The following is a 15,920-nucleotide window of genomic DNA, read 5'->3' on the forward strand; positions in this document are numbered from 1 at the left end:
TTGTCACTGGGTTTGCAAGATAAGACGCCGGTATTTAGTCAAACACGACAAGCAAATACGTACTGTAAAGTAAATAACAGACCTGGATACTGTGTCACAGCATTATCCTTGTGGTACTACAACAAAGAACATATGTAAAACATTGCTTTTCAATTTCAGTGCAAAACAAATGTAAAAATGTCATAGAATAGTATGCCATAAAAAGTCATAGTAGAGTATGTCACAAACAAATTCATAAAAAGTCATAGTATAGTATGTCATAAAACAATTATAAAAGTATAGAACGTCTTAAAAAGTCAAATAGTCATAGTATAGTGTGTCATGAAAAGTCATAGTATAGTATGTCATAAAAAGGTCATAGTATGCCGTAAAAAATGTCACAAAAAGCATAGTATACAATGTCAGAAAAAAAGTCATGAAAAGTTATAGTATAGTATGTCATAAAAAGTCATAGTAGAGTATGTTGAGAAAAGTCATAAAAAAGTCATAGTATGGTATGTCGGAAAAAGTCATAAGAAAGTCATAGTATAGTATGTCATAAAAATGTCATAAAAAAGTCATTAGTGTGTCATAAAAAAGTCATAGTATTTTATGTAATAAAAGGTCATAGTATAGTATGTCATAAAAGTGTCACAGTATAGTATGTTGAAAAAAGTCATAAAAAGTCATAGTATAGTATGTCGAAAAAAGTCATAAAAAGTCATAGTATAGTATGTCGAAAAAAAGTCTTAGTATAGTAGGCAGAAAAAACGTCATAGTTAATTATGCGGAAAAAAGTAATTGTATAGTATGTCGTAAAAAGTCATAGTATAGGATGTCGAAAAAAGTAATACTATAGTAGGCGGAAAGAAAGTCATAGTATATTATGCAGAAAAAAGTCATAGTATAATATGTCGAAAAAAGTCATAGTATAGTATGTCGAAAAAAGTAACAGTATTGTATGCGGAAAAAAAGTCATAGTATAGTATGTCGAAAAAAGTCATAGTATAGGATGTCGAAAAAAGTAATAGTATAGTAGGTGGAAAAAAGTCATAGTATATTAACTGGCACCTCTACAGCTACCAGTCCACCACCATACTTTGGTGAGTATGGGGACTTGAACCGCTGACCCTCTGGTTCCCAACCATATAGATTGAGCTACTGCCACTCCACAAACACATGTGCTGCCCGTGAATCGAACCTGGGGAGCAAGAATGGATGATACCACTACACCAGCGGCGTATGACATAAATAGTATATCATAAAAATTTCATAATATAGTATGTCATTAAAAAGTCATAAAAAGTCATAGTATAGTATGCCATGAAAAAGTCATAGTACAGTATGTGGAAAAAAATCATGAAAAGTCATAGTATAGTACGTGGAAAAAAAGTCATAGTATAGTGTATGTCAAAAAAAAATCATAAAAAGTCATAGTATAGTACGTGGAAAAAAAGTCATAGTATAGTGTATGTCAAAAAAAATCATAAAAAAGTCATAGTATAGTATTTCGAAAAGACAAAAGTCATAGTATACTATGTCAAAAAAATCATAAAAGTCAAGTATAACATGTTGAAAAAAAACATGGTATAGTATGTCAAAGAAAGTCATAAAAAGTCATAGTATAGCATGTCGTAAAAAATCATTAAAAAGTCATAGTACAGTATATAAAAAAGTCATAGTATAGTAAGTCGAAAAAAATCATAAAAAGTTGTAGGATAGTATGTTGAAAAAAGTCATAAAAAGTCATAGTATAGTATGTCGAAAAAAGTCATAAAAAAGTCATACTTTAGTATGTGGGAAAAAAGTCATAGTATAGTATGTGGGAAAAAAGCCATAGTATAGTATGTGGGAAAAAATTCATAGTATAGTATGTCGAAAAAAGTGACATGATAGTACATGGAAAAAAAGTCTTATGACATAGAATGTCGAAAAAAGTCATACTTTAGTATGTCAAAAAAAGTCATAGTGTATTATGTAAAAAAAAAAGTCATAGTAAAGTACATCGAAAAATTCATATTTTAGTATGTAGGAAAAAAGTCAAAGTACAGTGTCTAAAAAGTCATAAAAAGTCATAGTATATTATGTTGAGAAAAGTCATACTATAGTATGTCGAAAAAAGTCATAAAAAGTCATAGTATAGTATGTCGAAAAAAGTCACAGTGTAGTATGTCATAAAAAAGGCACAAAAAGTCAAAGTAGAGTATGTCAAAAAATGTCATAAAAATGAATAGTACAGTATGTTAAAAAAAGTCGTAAAAAGTCAGAAAAGTATGTCAAAAAAAGACATAATAAAGTCATAGTATTGTATGTCAAAAAAAATCATAAAAAGTCATAGTATAGTATGCCATAAAAAGCTATAGTACAGTATGTCATAAAAATGTCACAAAAAGTCATAGTAGAGTATGTCATAAAAAGTCATAGTATAGTATGCCATAAAAAAGTCATAGTATAGTATGTCATAAAAATGTCACAAAAAGTCATAGTATAGTATGTCATCAAAATGTCATATGAAATTAATAATAACAACAATTTATTCTTTATTAATCCCGCAAGGGAAATTACAATGTTTTTTTCACTCTTTTGTTAGAATACACAGTACACTCAGGCCTGAAATACACACATGCTCAGTACTTACACATGCAGTCATTGAGAGATTTCAAAGTTAGGGGGCTGCAGCTTTCGACAGTTGGGGATTCTGTGCCTTGCTCAAGAGCTCTTGGCAGTGCCAAGGAGGTGAACTGGCACCTAGTACAGTATGTCGAAATCGTCATGAAAAAGTCATACTATAGTATATCAAAAGAAGTCATAAAAAGTCATAGTATAGTATGTAATAAAAAGTAATAGCATAGTGTGTCATAAAATATTCATAAAAAGTTATTAGTATGTCATAAAAAAGTCATAGTATAGTATGTCATGAAAAGTCATAGTATAATATGTCATAAAAAGTCAGTATAGTATGTCATAAAAAAGTCATGAAAAGTCATACTATAGTATGTCGAAAAAAGTCATAGTACAGTATGTCGAAGAAGTCATAAAAAAGTCATATAGTATGTTGAAAAAAGTCATAAAAAGTCATAGTATAGTATGTCGCTAAAAAGGCATAGTATAGTATGTCGAAAAAAAGTCTTAGTATAGTAGGCAGAAAAAACGTCATAGTTAATTATGCGGAAAAAAGTAATTGTATAGTATGGCATAAAAAGTAATTGTATAGTATGTCGTAAAAAGTCATAGTATAATATGTCGAAAAAAGTCATAGTATAGTATGTCGAAAAAAGTAACAGTATAGTATGCGGAAAAAAAGTCATAGTATAGTATGTCGAAAAAAGTCATAGCCACTCCACAATATAGCCATAATATATAGTGTATGTCAAAAAAAATCATAAAAAGTCATAGTATAGTACGTGGAAAAAAAAGTCATAGTATAGTGTATGTCAAAAAAAGTCATAAAAAAGTCATAGTTTAGTATGTGGAAAAAAGTCATAGTACAGTATGTCCAAAAAGTCATAAAAAAGTCATAGTATGGTATTTCGAAAAGACAAAAGTCATAGTATACTATGTCAAAAAAATCATAAAAGTCAAGTATAACATGTTGAAAAAAAACATGGTATAGTATGTCAAAGAAAGTCATAAAAAGTCATAGTAAAAAATCATTAAAAAGTCATAGTACAGTATATAAAAAAAGTCAAAAAAGTCATAGTATAGTAAGTCGAAAAAAATCATAAAAAGTTGTAGGATAGTAAGTCGAAAAAAGTCATAAAAAGTCATATGATAGTATGTCGAAAAAAAATAAAAGTCATAGTATAGTATGTCGAAAAAAGTCATAAAAAAGTCATAGTATAGTATGTGGAAAAAAAGTCATAGTATAGTATGTGGGGAAAAAAAGCCATAGTATAGTATGTGGGAAAAAAATTCATAGTATAGTATGTCGAAAAAAGTGACATGATAGTACGTGGAAAAAAAGTCTTATGACATAGAATGTCGAAAAAAGTCATACTTTAGTATGTCAAAAAAAGTCATAGTGTATTATGTAAAAAAAAAGTCATAGTAAAGTACATCGAAAAATTCATAGTTTAGTATGTAGGAAAAAAGTCATAGTACAGTGTCTAAAAAGTCATAAAAAGTCATAGTATATTATGTTGAGAAAAGTCATAAGTCATAGTATAATATGTCGAAAAAAGTCATAGTATAGTGTATGTAAAAAAAAATCATAAAAAAGTCATAGTTTAGTATGTGGAAAAAAGTCATAGTACAGTATGTCCAAAAAGTCATAAAAAAGTCATAGTATAGTATTTCGAAAAGACAAAAGTCATAGTATACTATGTCAAACAAATCATAAAAGTCAAGTATAACATGTTGAAAAAAAACATGGTATAGTATGTCAAAGAAAGTCATAAAAAGTCAGTAAAAAATCATTAAAAAGTCATAGTACAGTATATAAAAAAAGTCAAAAAAGTCATAGTATGGTAAGTCGAAAAAAATCATAAAAAGTTGTAGGATAGTAAGTCGAAAAAAGTCATATGATAGTATGTCGAAAAAAATAAAAAGTCATAGTATAGTATGTTGAAAAAAGTCATAAAAAGGTCATACTTTAGTATGTGGAAAAAAGTCATAGTATATCATGTCAAAAAATTTCATAAAAAGTCATAGTATAGTATGTGGGAAAAAAGTCATAGTATAGTATGTGGGAAAAAAGCCATAGTATAGTATGTGGGAAAAAGTGACATGATAGTACAAAAAGTCTTATGACATAGAATGTCGAAAAAAGTCATACTTTAGTATGTCAAAAAAAGTCATAGTATATTATGTAAAAAAAAAGTCATAAAAAGTCATAGTAAAGTACATCGAAAAATTCATATTTTAGTATGTAGGAAAAAAGTTATAGTACAGTGTCTAAAAAGTCATAAAAAAGTCATAGTATATTATGTTGAGAAAAGTCAAAAGTCATACTATAGTATGTCGAAAAAAGTCATAAAAAGTCATAGTATAGTATGTTGAAAAAAGTCAGTGTAGTATGTCATAAAAAAGGCACAAAAAGTCAAAGTAGAGTATGTCATAAAAATGTCATAAAAATGAATAGTACAGTATGTTAAAAAAGTCGTAAAAAGTCATAGTACAGTATGTCGAAAAAAGTCACAGTGTAGTATATCATAAAAAGTCAGTATAGTATGTCATAAAAAAGTCATGAAAAGTCATAGTATAGTATGTCGAAAAAAGTCATAGTACAGTATGTCAAAAAAAGTCGTAAAAAGTCATAATATGGTATGTCGAAACAAACTCAAAAAGTCATAGTACAGTATATCAAAAGAAGTCATAAGTCATAGTATAGTATGTAATAAAAAGTCATAGCATAGTGTGTCATAAAATAGTCATGTCATTAGTATGTCATAAAAAAGTCATAGTATAGTATGTCATGAAAAGTCATAGTATAATATGTCATAAAGTCATAGTATAGTATGTTATAAAAAAGTCATGAAAGGTCATAGTACAGGATGTCGAAAAAAGTCATAGTATAGTATGTCGAAAAAAGTCAGTGTAGTATGTCGAAAAAAATCATAGTAAAGTATGTGTGATGGGTGCAGGGAATTAGGACCCAAATGCAGAAATTAGGCAAGCAGGCAGGAGAAGTCTGGGTTGGCGGATTTATTTGTCCCAAAAAACAAAGTACAAATTAACAAAGGGATTCCTGAGAGGGGCAGGCAAAAACTTCTACAGAAAACCAAAAAAAACATGAAATCCAGAAAAAACAAGATAAATACCAAAAAACCAGGAACTGAGAACAAAGGAAAATCCAGGGAGCAAAAACAGACCCGAACTGACACGGGGGGCACTAGAAAACACACAAACTGACAGGACTATAACACAAACTAATGGGAAAAGCACAAGACGATCTGACAACAGACAAAGGAAACACAAGGACTAAATACACTGGGTAACGAGGTAATGAGGGGCAGGTGACACAAGCAGGTGAAACACATTAGGAGAGACAGAATAATCAAAAAAGGTGGGAAAACACAGGAAGTAAAACAAGACATGACAAGACAGAAAACTAGACTATCAAAATAAAACAGGAAACAGAACATAATACAAAACAGGGAACAGAAATATACACAACGAAACACACAGAAAATCTACACAATGAAATAAACACAGTCCACAGAATACATACAGAACAAATATACAACACAGGAGACAGCAACAAAAATAAAACAAAATGCAAAGCAAAATACCAAAACCATAACAGTATGTAGGAAAAAGTCAGAGTATAGTGTGTAGAATAAAAGTCAAAAAAGTCATAGTATAGTATGTTGAAAAAAGTCATATAAAAGTCATAGTATATATAGTATGTCGAAAAAAGTCATAATATAGTATGTCGAAAAATGTGATAAAAAAGTGATAGTATATTATGTTAAAAAAGTCATACTTTAGTATGTCGAAAAAAGTGACATGACGGTATGTGGAAAAAAGCCATAGTATATAGTATGTTAAAAAAAGTCTTATGACATAGTATGTCGAAAAAAGTCATAATATAGTATGTCGAAAAAAGTGATAAAAAAAAGTCATAGTATATTATGTTAAAGAAATAATAATATAGTATGTCAGAAAAATGTCAGAAAAAGTCATAGTACAGTATGTCATAAAAACGTCATAAAAAGTGATAGTATAGTATGTCAGAAAAAGTCATAGTATAGCACGTCATTCAAAAAAGTCATAAAAAAGTCATAGTATAGTATGTTAGAAAAGTCATAAAAAAGTCATAGTTATAGTATGTCGAAAAAAGTCTGTTGAAAAAACGTCATAGTATAGTATGTTAGAAAAGTCATAAAAAAGTCATAGTTATAGTATGTTGAAAAAAGTCCTATGACATAGTATGTCGAAAAAAGTCATACTTTAGTATGTCAAAAAAAGTGACATGATAGTATGTGGAAAAAAAGCCATAGTATATAGTATGTTGAAAAAAGTCTTATGACAGTATGTCGAAAAAAGTCATACTTTAGTATGTGGAAAAAAGTCATAGTATATTATGTCAAAAAAAAGTCATAGTAAAGTACGTCAAAAAAAAGTCATAGTATAGTATGTCGAAAAAGTAAAAAAAAAAGTCATAGTATGTCGAAAAAAGTTAAAAAAAAAAGTCATATATAGTATGTCGAAAAAAATGTCAAAATGTAGTATGTGGGAAAAAAAAGTCATAGTATAATATGTCTAAAAAGTCATAAAAAAGTCATAGTATATTATGTTGAAAAAAGTCAAAAGTCATAGTATAGTATGTCAAAAAAAAGTCGTAAAAAGTCACAGTATAGTAAAAAAAAATATTGTATGTCATGAAAATATAAAAAGTCATAGTATAGTATGTCGAAAAAAAATCATAGTATAGTATGTCGAAAAAGGTCATATAAAAGTCATAGTATTTATAGTATGTCGAAAAAAGTGATAAAAAAGTCATAGTATATTATGTTGAAAAAGTCATAAAAAAGACATGATAGTATGTGGAAAAAAACCAACAGTATATAGTATGTCGAAAAAAGTCCTATGACATAGTATGTTGAAAAAAGTCATACTTTAGTATGTGGAAAAAAGTCATAGTATATTATGTCAAAAAAGTCATAGTAAAGTATATCAAAAAAGTCATAGTATAGTATGTCGAAAAAGTAAAAAAAAAAAGTCATAGTATGTCGAAAAAAGTTAAAAAAAAGTCATAATATAGTCTGTCGAAAAAAGTCACAAAAAGTCATAGTATAGTATGTGGAAAAAAAATGTCAAAATGTAGTATGTGGGAAAAAAAAGTCATAGTATAATATGTCTAAAAAGTCATAAAAAAGTCATAGTATATTATGTTGAAAAAAGTCAAAAGTCACAGTATAGTATGATGAAAAAAGTCATGGTATAGTATGTTTAAAATAAGTCATAGTATAGTATGTCATAAAAAGTCATAGATATATGTCAAAAAAAATATTGTATGTCATAAAAATATAAAAAGTCATAGTATAGTATGTCGAAAAAAAATCATAGTATAGTATGTCGAAAAAAAATCATAGTATAGTATGTCATAAAAAAGTCATTGTAAAGTATGACATAAAAAGTCATAGTATAGTATGTCATAAAAAGTCATAGTATAGTATGTCGAAAAAAGTGACATGATAGTATGTGGAAAAAAACCAACAGTATATAGTATGTCGAAAAAAGTCCTATGACATAGTATGTTGAAAAAAGTCATACTTTAGTATGTGGAAAAAAGTCATAGTATATTATGTCAAAAAAAAGTTATAGTAAAGTACATTAAAAAAGTCATAGTATAGTATGTCGAAAAAGTAAAAAAAAAAAGTCATAGTATGTCGAAAAAAGTTAAAAAAAAGTCATAATATAGTATGTCGAAAAAAGTCACAAAAAGTCTTAGTATAGTATGTGGAAAAAAATGTCAAAATGTAGTATGTGGGAAAAAAAGTCATAGTATAATATGTCTAAAAAGTCATAAAAAAGTCATAGTATATTATGTTGAAAAAAGTCAAAAGTCATAGTATAGTATGTCAAAAAAAAGTCGTAAAAAGTCACAGTATAGTATGATGAAAAAAGTCATGGTATAGTATGTTTAAAATAAGTCATAGTATAGTATGTTATAAAAAGTCATAGATATATGTCAAAAAAAGTATTGTATGTCATAAAAATATAAAAAGTCATAGTATAGTATGTCGAAAAAAAATCATAGTATATCATGTCATAAAAAAGTCATTGTAAAGTATGACATAAAAAGTCATAGTATAGTATGTCATAAAAAGTCATAGTATAGAATGTTGAAAAAAGTCATATAAAAGTCATAGTATATTATGTTGAAAAAGTCATAAAAAAGTCAGTTATAGTATGTCGAAAAAAGTCTGTTGAAAAAACTTCATAGTATAGTATGTCGAAAAAAGTCCTATGACATAGTATGTTGAAAAAAGTCATACTTTAGCATGTCGAAAAAAGTCATAGTATATTATGTAAAAAAAAAGTCATAGTAAAGTACATCAAAGAAGTCATAGTATAGTATGTCGAAAAAGTAAAAAAAAAGTCATTGTATATTATGTTATAAAAAGTCAAAAGTCATAGTATAGTATGTCAAAAAAAGTCGTAAAAAGTCAGTATAGTATTTGGAAAAAAAGTCATGATGTAGTATGTGGGAAAAAAAAGTCATAGTATAGTAGGCTATGTCTAAAAAGTCATAAAAAAGTCATTGTATATTATGTTATAAAAAGTCAAAAGTCATAGTATAGTATGTCAAAAAAAGTCGTAAAAAGTCAGTATAGTATGTCGAAAATAAGTCATAGTATAGTATGTCATAAAAAGTCATAGATATATGTCATAAAAAAAGTATTGTATGTCATAAAAATATAACAATTCATAGAACTGTATGTCAAAAAAAAACATAAAATGTCATAGTATAGTATGTCATAAAAATGTCACGAAAAAGTCATAGTAAAGTATGTCAAAAAAATCATGAAAAGTCATAGTATAGTATGTCGAAAAAAGTCATAGTATAGTATGTCGAAAAAGTCATAGTACAGGATATCAAAAAAGTCATAAAAAAGTCATAGTATAGTATGTCATAAAAAGTCATAAAAAGTCAAAGTATAGTATGTCAAAAAAAGTCACTGTATAGAATGTCATACAAAAGTAATTGCCGCCGGTAGCTCACCTGGTAGAGCATTAACACTATGTATCAAGGGTTATTTTATCAATCTCTTTCACACTTACAGACAATCGGGCATCCTCCCCAGGTATTCAAACCAATGATCTGCCTTTTTTATCTTGTTTTTTCTCTCTCAACCCTCGAGTCACTGGAAGTCACTTGCCACCGTGTTTGTCCAGTCTGCCCCGCCGGAGTGTTACTGCTTACAAATCAATACGCTTTTTTCAGTACATGGAATTTTAAAATGACCCAGACAGCAGATGTGTCTTCTGTGTCACTATACTTCAAGTGATGGCTTGTAACACTGTGTTCAATAATGCTACTCGAAACTGAGTGATGGTGGTATTAACCTAACTTGGGAAATTTAATACCAACAGATTCCTTCAAGAGTTTGTGCTTTAGAGTTTGTGCTCACATTGATATACTGCATGCTTACTATTGATCACTGCTGGTGCTACTGCATTCAGTATGGCATTTTCATGATCACAGTTCATTGCTCTTTCTTATATCTCCTTTTCTCCATCCTGCATCACACCGCCCACATCCAAGAGACGTGGCTCCCAGCAGGGAGAGGGTCAGCTCAGAGGAGACTTCAACCTGTCAGAAAAAATTCACATCTAACCCCTCATGCCTCCCTTCACCATCCAACCCCTCCGTCTCCCACATCTCCCATGCTCCTTCCCTGGCACCCATCACTCCTCTTTCCCTCTGCTACCCTCCTCCTCTTGCCATTTGATTCAGATCACTGAGTTAGCCTCCGTCTCCTTTGTTTGAGGCTCCATTTTGCAGATGGACAGGAGGAGAAAAGATGGACTCACATTGAGGGGAGTGTGTGTGTGTGTGTGTGTGAGTGTGTGTGTGTGTATGTGTGTGTGTGTGTGTGTGTGTGTGTGTGTGTGTGTGTGTGTGTGTGTGCGTGTGTTTGTGAGATGGAAGGAGAGAATAAAAGGGAGGAGGAGAGAGAGAACTTTTCTGAGAGGCAAAATGTCAAACAGCAATGAAGTGAGGAGACTTTTATCTGTCAAACCTGTGTGAGGTCTTGGCTTTCAGGCTACTGAGTGACAAGGCTGCACTTAAAAGAGAGCTGAGATGCGAAAGTGAGGGCGACAGAATGAGTTTACCTCTCATTCAGTTAGCTTGTCATACAGTATCAACCTTATCTGTATATGCCCTATTTTATCAAATGACGTTTTTTTGGTCTTTTTGAACAATTTCAAAAGTCCAACAGAGGCCAATAAACTTTTGCTTCAAAAATAGTCAACATTAGCAATATTAGCAATCAAATATGTTGTCTTGTTTCTGATTGCATGATCTTTTAAAGACTATAACATGGCCAAAAAGTGGTTACAAATGGCTGACTCACTGTACACTCAGACGTGCCCTACATTGCTCTACTACTAAGCTCATGCTCTTAGCCCATGGCAATGCCTTCACACACAACACAGATGCAGCCCTAAGAATAGAGGAGGGATTGATGGATGTAGAATAGGAGGGAGCTTGGTAATTCAGTAAGTGCCCTTCTGGATGCAGAAGCCTGAATAAAAAGTATTTTTTATAAAAAGCCTTTCTTAGGATCATTTCACTCAAAAGTACATAAAAGCTCTTTCAAAGTTTCTCTGTGTTCTTTGCCCTCAACTGAAATAGTCCCTGCGGAGAATGCAGAAACGCACAAACACTCACGCACTCTCTCCTGAAAGACGAGGATAAAAGGGTTGACCCTACAAATACAAACTTACATGCATGTGCACAAATACATAAAGACACACACACACACACACACACACACACACACACACACACACACACACAGCAACACAAATACTCATAAAAAATAGAGGGCATTCCATTCAGGCTTTTTTTCAGCTCTGCATCTTAACCCAAGATTATTAATAATGCTCTCGTTGAAACATAACAGTTTTGCACTGAAAGGTTTAAAGTGTACGAGCAAGCAAACAAACTTTTCATTTTTGTTGCACCCAGCAGCAAATCATGACACGTGAGGCTAGTGAAATGGCCATCAGAGATGAAGGCGAGAGGCAAACGCATGATTTCACACAGGAGAGACTTTTGTCACTCAGCTGTAGAGGAGCATGAGGGCAGAGAGTGGACGAACAGGAGCTGCTGTAACCTGGAGATGAACCTGCAGCATGATGTAAAACACAAAACTGCAATTTCAGTGTTGAGTTAGCTAAACAATCTGACTAGAGATGTTCCGATACCGATAACCTACGTTAAAGTAGTTTATTTATGTTCTTTTTCCATTATAACTGACTGTCAAACTGCAGAATAAAAGAAAGTTCTGTGGCGTTTATTGTTCATGTTTCACAAAGAGTTTAACCTGAGCCAGACAGACAACAAAGATAGAAATAATATCACATCCATACAGGGATAGTAGTATACAGTTGTTAAAACATAACAAAATATATGACACACTGGTATCGGATCGGTACTCTGTATCGGCCAATATGCAAGTTCAGGGTATCAGAATCGGTATCAGGAAGCAAAAAATGATATCGGCCCATCTCTAAATCTGACAGGTAGAAGTCATTCCTTTAATGCTCCATGTAGGGTCATGGGTAAAGATCATTTTTAATATAAGTTAATCTATCTGTGATTTTTTTTAATGAATAATTTAAAAGGTGCCCTGTGTAGCTTTTGACCAGTAGTAGCAATATGGAGTACTGATCGACAGAAACATGCCAAGAAACATACGCTGAGTTCCAAATCACATACTTTTTCTTTATGTATTCAGTATGTACTGCAGCTCCCCTTACTAAGTGTGTACTGTGGCATGCTGTTTGCATACAATTGGGATGTTCTACTTCTTCATAACATTGCACCTTGAACTTTGACCCTCTTGCTCATATATGCTGTGCTAAGTATTGTGTGTCAGAATAGCCAGAAAAGCATGCTGGCCTTAAAAATCCTACCGGATGCAGTAGGCCATGCTGTTTTTTTAGCATACCGCACTTGACATAACATGTATTACGACATACTAAATCTTTTTCTGGAATACTAAATAGTATGGTAGTATTGATATTGGAACACAGGGATAGTAATTTTCTAGCAAAGGCAGAGGAGAAGGCTAGCAAACATGAATGTAAAACACTGCCAATTAAAAAGAAAAAGTTTTTAAATTGGCTTTGCAAATTTTGAGTAAGAAAAGAAATGCATCAAACTGTTTGACCTAGACCTAAAGATTACACAAAATGTGATTTGGTACGTCACAATAAATGTAAACACATATGTTTGTTTGGGCAATGTGATTTAAACCAAGGTGACAAAATAAAAAATCCATGAACCTAAATAATTTATACTGTAGGGATCAAAAACTGGCAATGAACATCTGCTAAGATTCATAGTATTCTTTCTTTTATCACAGTTTCTGATTTAAATCATAACCTTGCCACTTGTGTTGAGATATTTAACAGTTGAGATGTTTGGCTTCTTTTATATTTTCTTTATTTTAATCTGGAGTGCAGATCTTTTGTCTCCCCCCCTCTAGCAGTGTTAGTAATTACACAAACACTGTTGACTCATAGTAACGCTGCTTCGCTGTGGTCTCTCCCCCCTTCCTGCCTGTCAAGGTATTGGGTATTACAGGTAGACTGACATACCGTGTACCCAAACAGAGAGCCAGAATAAGCAGCTATACTGTGAAGAGCTGTAAAGGTTGGTTGATGGCACTTTGTGTACTGCTCATGTTACAGCATTGTTGTGGAGTTAATAAACTACTCATTCTGAGTACAAATAAGCTTTATCGGCACCCAATGTCGCCGCAGACAACACAACTCCGGTATACTGAGAAATACAGAGAGCTTTCCCTGGCTTAATCAACGTTATTTGAACTTGTTTTGCAAGGACTAGGACGTTCTGCTCTCTAGCTTTAAGTTTTGAAATGGATTTTAGTCAAAAATATGTCTATATTCTCAAAGTAGAGTTTTTAGAACAAAGCATTCCTTTGGTATTCATACCACACTGCGACAGAGGTCAGCCGGTTGCCATGTCCTTCAAAGTATATCACACCAAGCTAGTATCTCAATGAGCATGTGTGTCTAAGTCGACTCACTCACTCATACACTGAGTGACAATTGTATCTGAGTCATGTACAGTACACACTTCCTCTGACCCCCACTGCGACCAAATATGCACACAGCGTGTCAGCACACAGGTGACACTGCCAACACTCCCCCCCCCCTGAAACTGAGACAATGTATGACAACACTTCTTCCCCTCTCGCCCTCCTCCTCTGTGCCTGTCCTGCTGCCAGCCCGCTGTGGTGGCATACCGCCTGCACGTGTCCATTCACCTGCCCATGCCCCATCCCAGGATTGTCAGCGTCACTGCATTATGCCATGTGTTCAAACTCTCTCCATGATGTGTCCTTCCGGGGAGTAGATGGAGTAACACAAGGTGACTGTTGATATTAGGATGTAGCATTTGCTACGCTGCGGCGCCTCCCTCATTGGTATTTCATGTAGAGCGCCGTCGCATTCGTCACGTTTCATAAACTTCCTTATTATTCACTGGCGGGAAGTAATTTTGTTCTGCTGCTCGCAGTTGTGAAAGTGAGATAGCAGGGGAGAGGGAGGGATGACACTCTAAAATCCTTCTAATAATCATTTCCTCTCTCTCATACGTGAACTTGTTTATCAGAAGAGCAGGTGGTTGAGTGCCACTCACCTCCCACCACAGCCCAAACACAGGCTCACTTCTGTGAATCCTAGGGGTGATCATCTGTGAATCCCCACCCAGTTGCAGTACTGCCACCCAGGGTCTCAGGATAATCAGCGGGCTTTCTGGAGCTTAGGCAAACAGAGTTGTCAGAGGAGTGACACATACAGTCACGCCTAAGGGAAACACGGACTTGCAGAGGAAAGTAATTCATCAGTGGGTTCATGAACCAAGCAGTATCCCTTAGGTCCAATGGTGCTCTGAAAGCAACAAGGAGCCAAGGATTTGCTCCCGCCGATGCTTATGACACCGATGAATTGCTTAAGTGCACACCATATGCAGCAGGCAGCTCTCCATGCACACGTCCTTGTATATCTTTGTTTAGTTGCCGAACGTTCCCATTAAGCCCAGCATAGCAGTGAGGGTTTTACGCCAAGCAGGTGGCCATGTTGTACTCGGCCAGAACGCATAAAAAACAGCCTGCCCCCGGCAGCTGCCTGGCCATAAAACACATTTATACCATGATGTCCGTGCCCGTCCCTAAAGTGTGCTTCAGGCTATGGGTCCAGAAAAGTGGAACCTGGTATATAAGATGAATCAGAGTCAACTCCAAAGCAGAAAAACAACAAACTTTGACCTTTATAGCAGAAAGACTTTTTTCCTGTAAGACCTGAATCTGTGAAAGGTCACTCCATATACAGTTCTATACAGTAAAGTATATAAGTCTACAGTAAGAAAAAATAGTCTTCAAACTTTTCTCTTATCCCTCCTCTATTTTCAGAGGGTTTCTTTGTTCCTGGACCCCAGGCCTCCTCCTTTTCTTGCTTTGTTCTACAGTAAAGTGCCAGTGAAGTTGTCCCTAAGGCGGTGGATGCGCTGAAGCATTAAGTCTGCCACAAGGTGGACTGGCGTATTAATGGAGTCCGGTTAGAGTGGCTGACCTGTGAAGCAGTACGGTCAGCTGCTAGGTGAGTATGCCTCTGCTGTAAATCCCAAACAGGCGTCCCCTGTCTCTCCCTCTTTCTCTTCTCCGTCACGCCTATCAGCCAACACTTCCCCTCTACTCTGCAGCCCCCACACTGCCGCTAACGGAATGTCAAGTCAAGCTTTGTTACCGAGGGCCGATAGAGTGAACAATAGGGTTTGATGGTCGAAGTTAAGATTGTAATTGCCACTGTTTTCCCCCTCCTTTCAGCCCGTAATAACAAATAAAAGGATAATTTTATAATAAATAATTTTAGTTTTGAGGATTACATTTGTGTTCCCAGGTGGAGTCAACATGCCTCTGTGTCAGATTTATGACCAACATGAAGCTGGTGACTAATGTTATAGCCCGCTGGGATGCTGCGAACTCTCTGTACCTTAGATTTGTGGCCCTGTGCGTTTTTAACCTTTAAACAGTCAGTATTTATGGCAAGTTAATTTTAGGCTGAATTAAATATCATGTACTGCATGATTACATTATTATACTTTAGTAATTAATGTATATGTTTTATTTTTTGTAAATTGCTATATAAATAAAGTGTTACTATTAAATTGGTCTGGCAGAATTAAAAAGCTCTTTCTTTAGTTGAACACATGTTAAGCAAAATCCCTCTTTAGT

The sequence above is a fragment of the Sander lucioperca genome, chromosome 1, assembly GCF_008315115.2.
Source record: "Sander lucioperca isolate FBNREF2018 chromosome 1, SLUC_FBN_1.2, whole genome shotgun sequence".
Lineage (NCBI taxonomy): Eukaryota > Metazoa > Chordata > Actinopteri > Perciformes > Percidae > Sander > Sander lucioperca.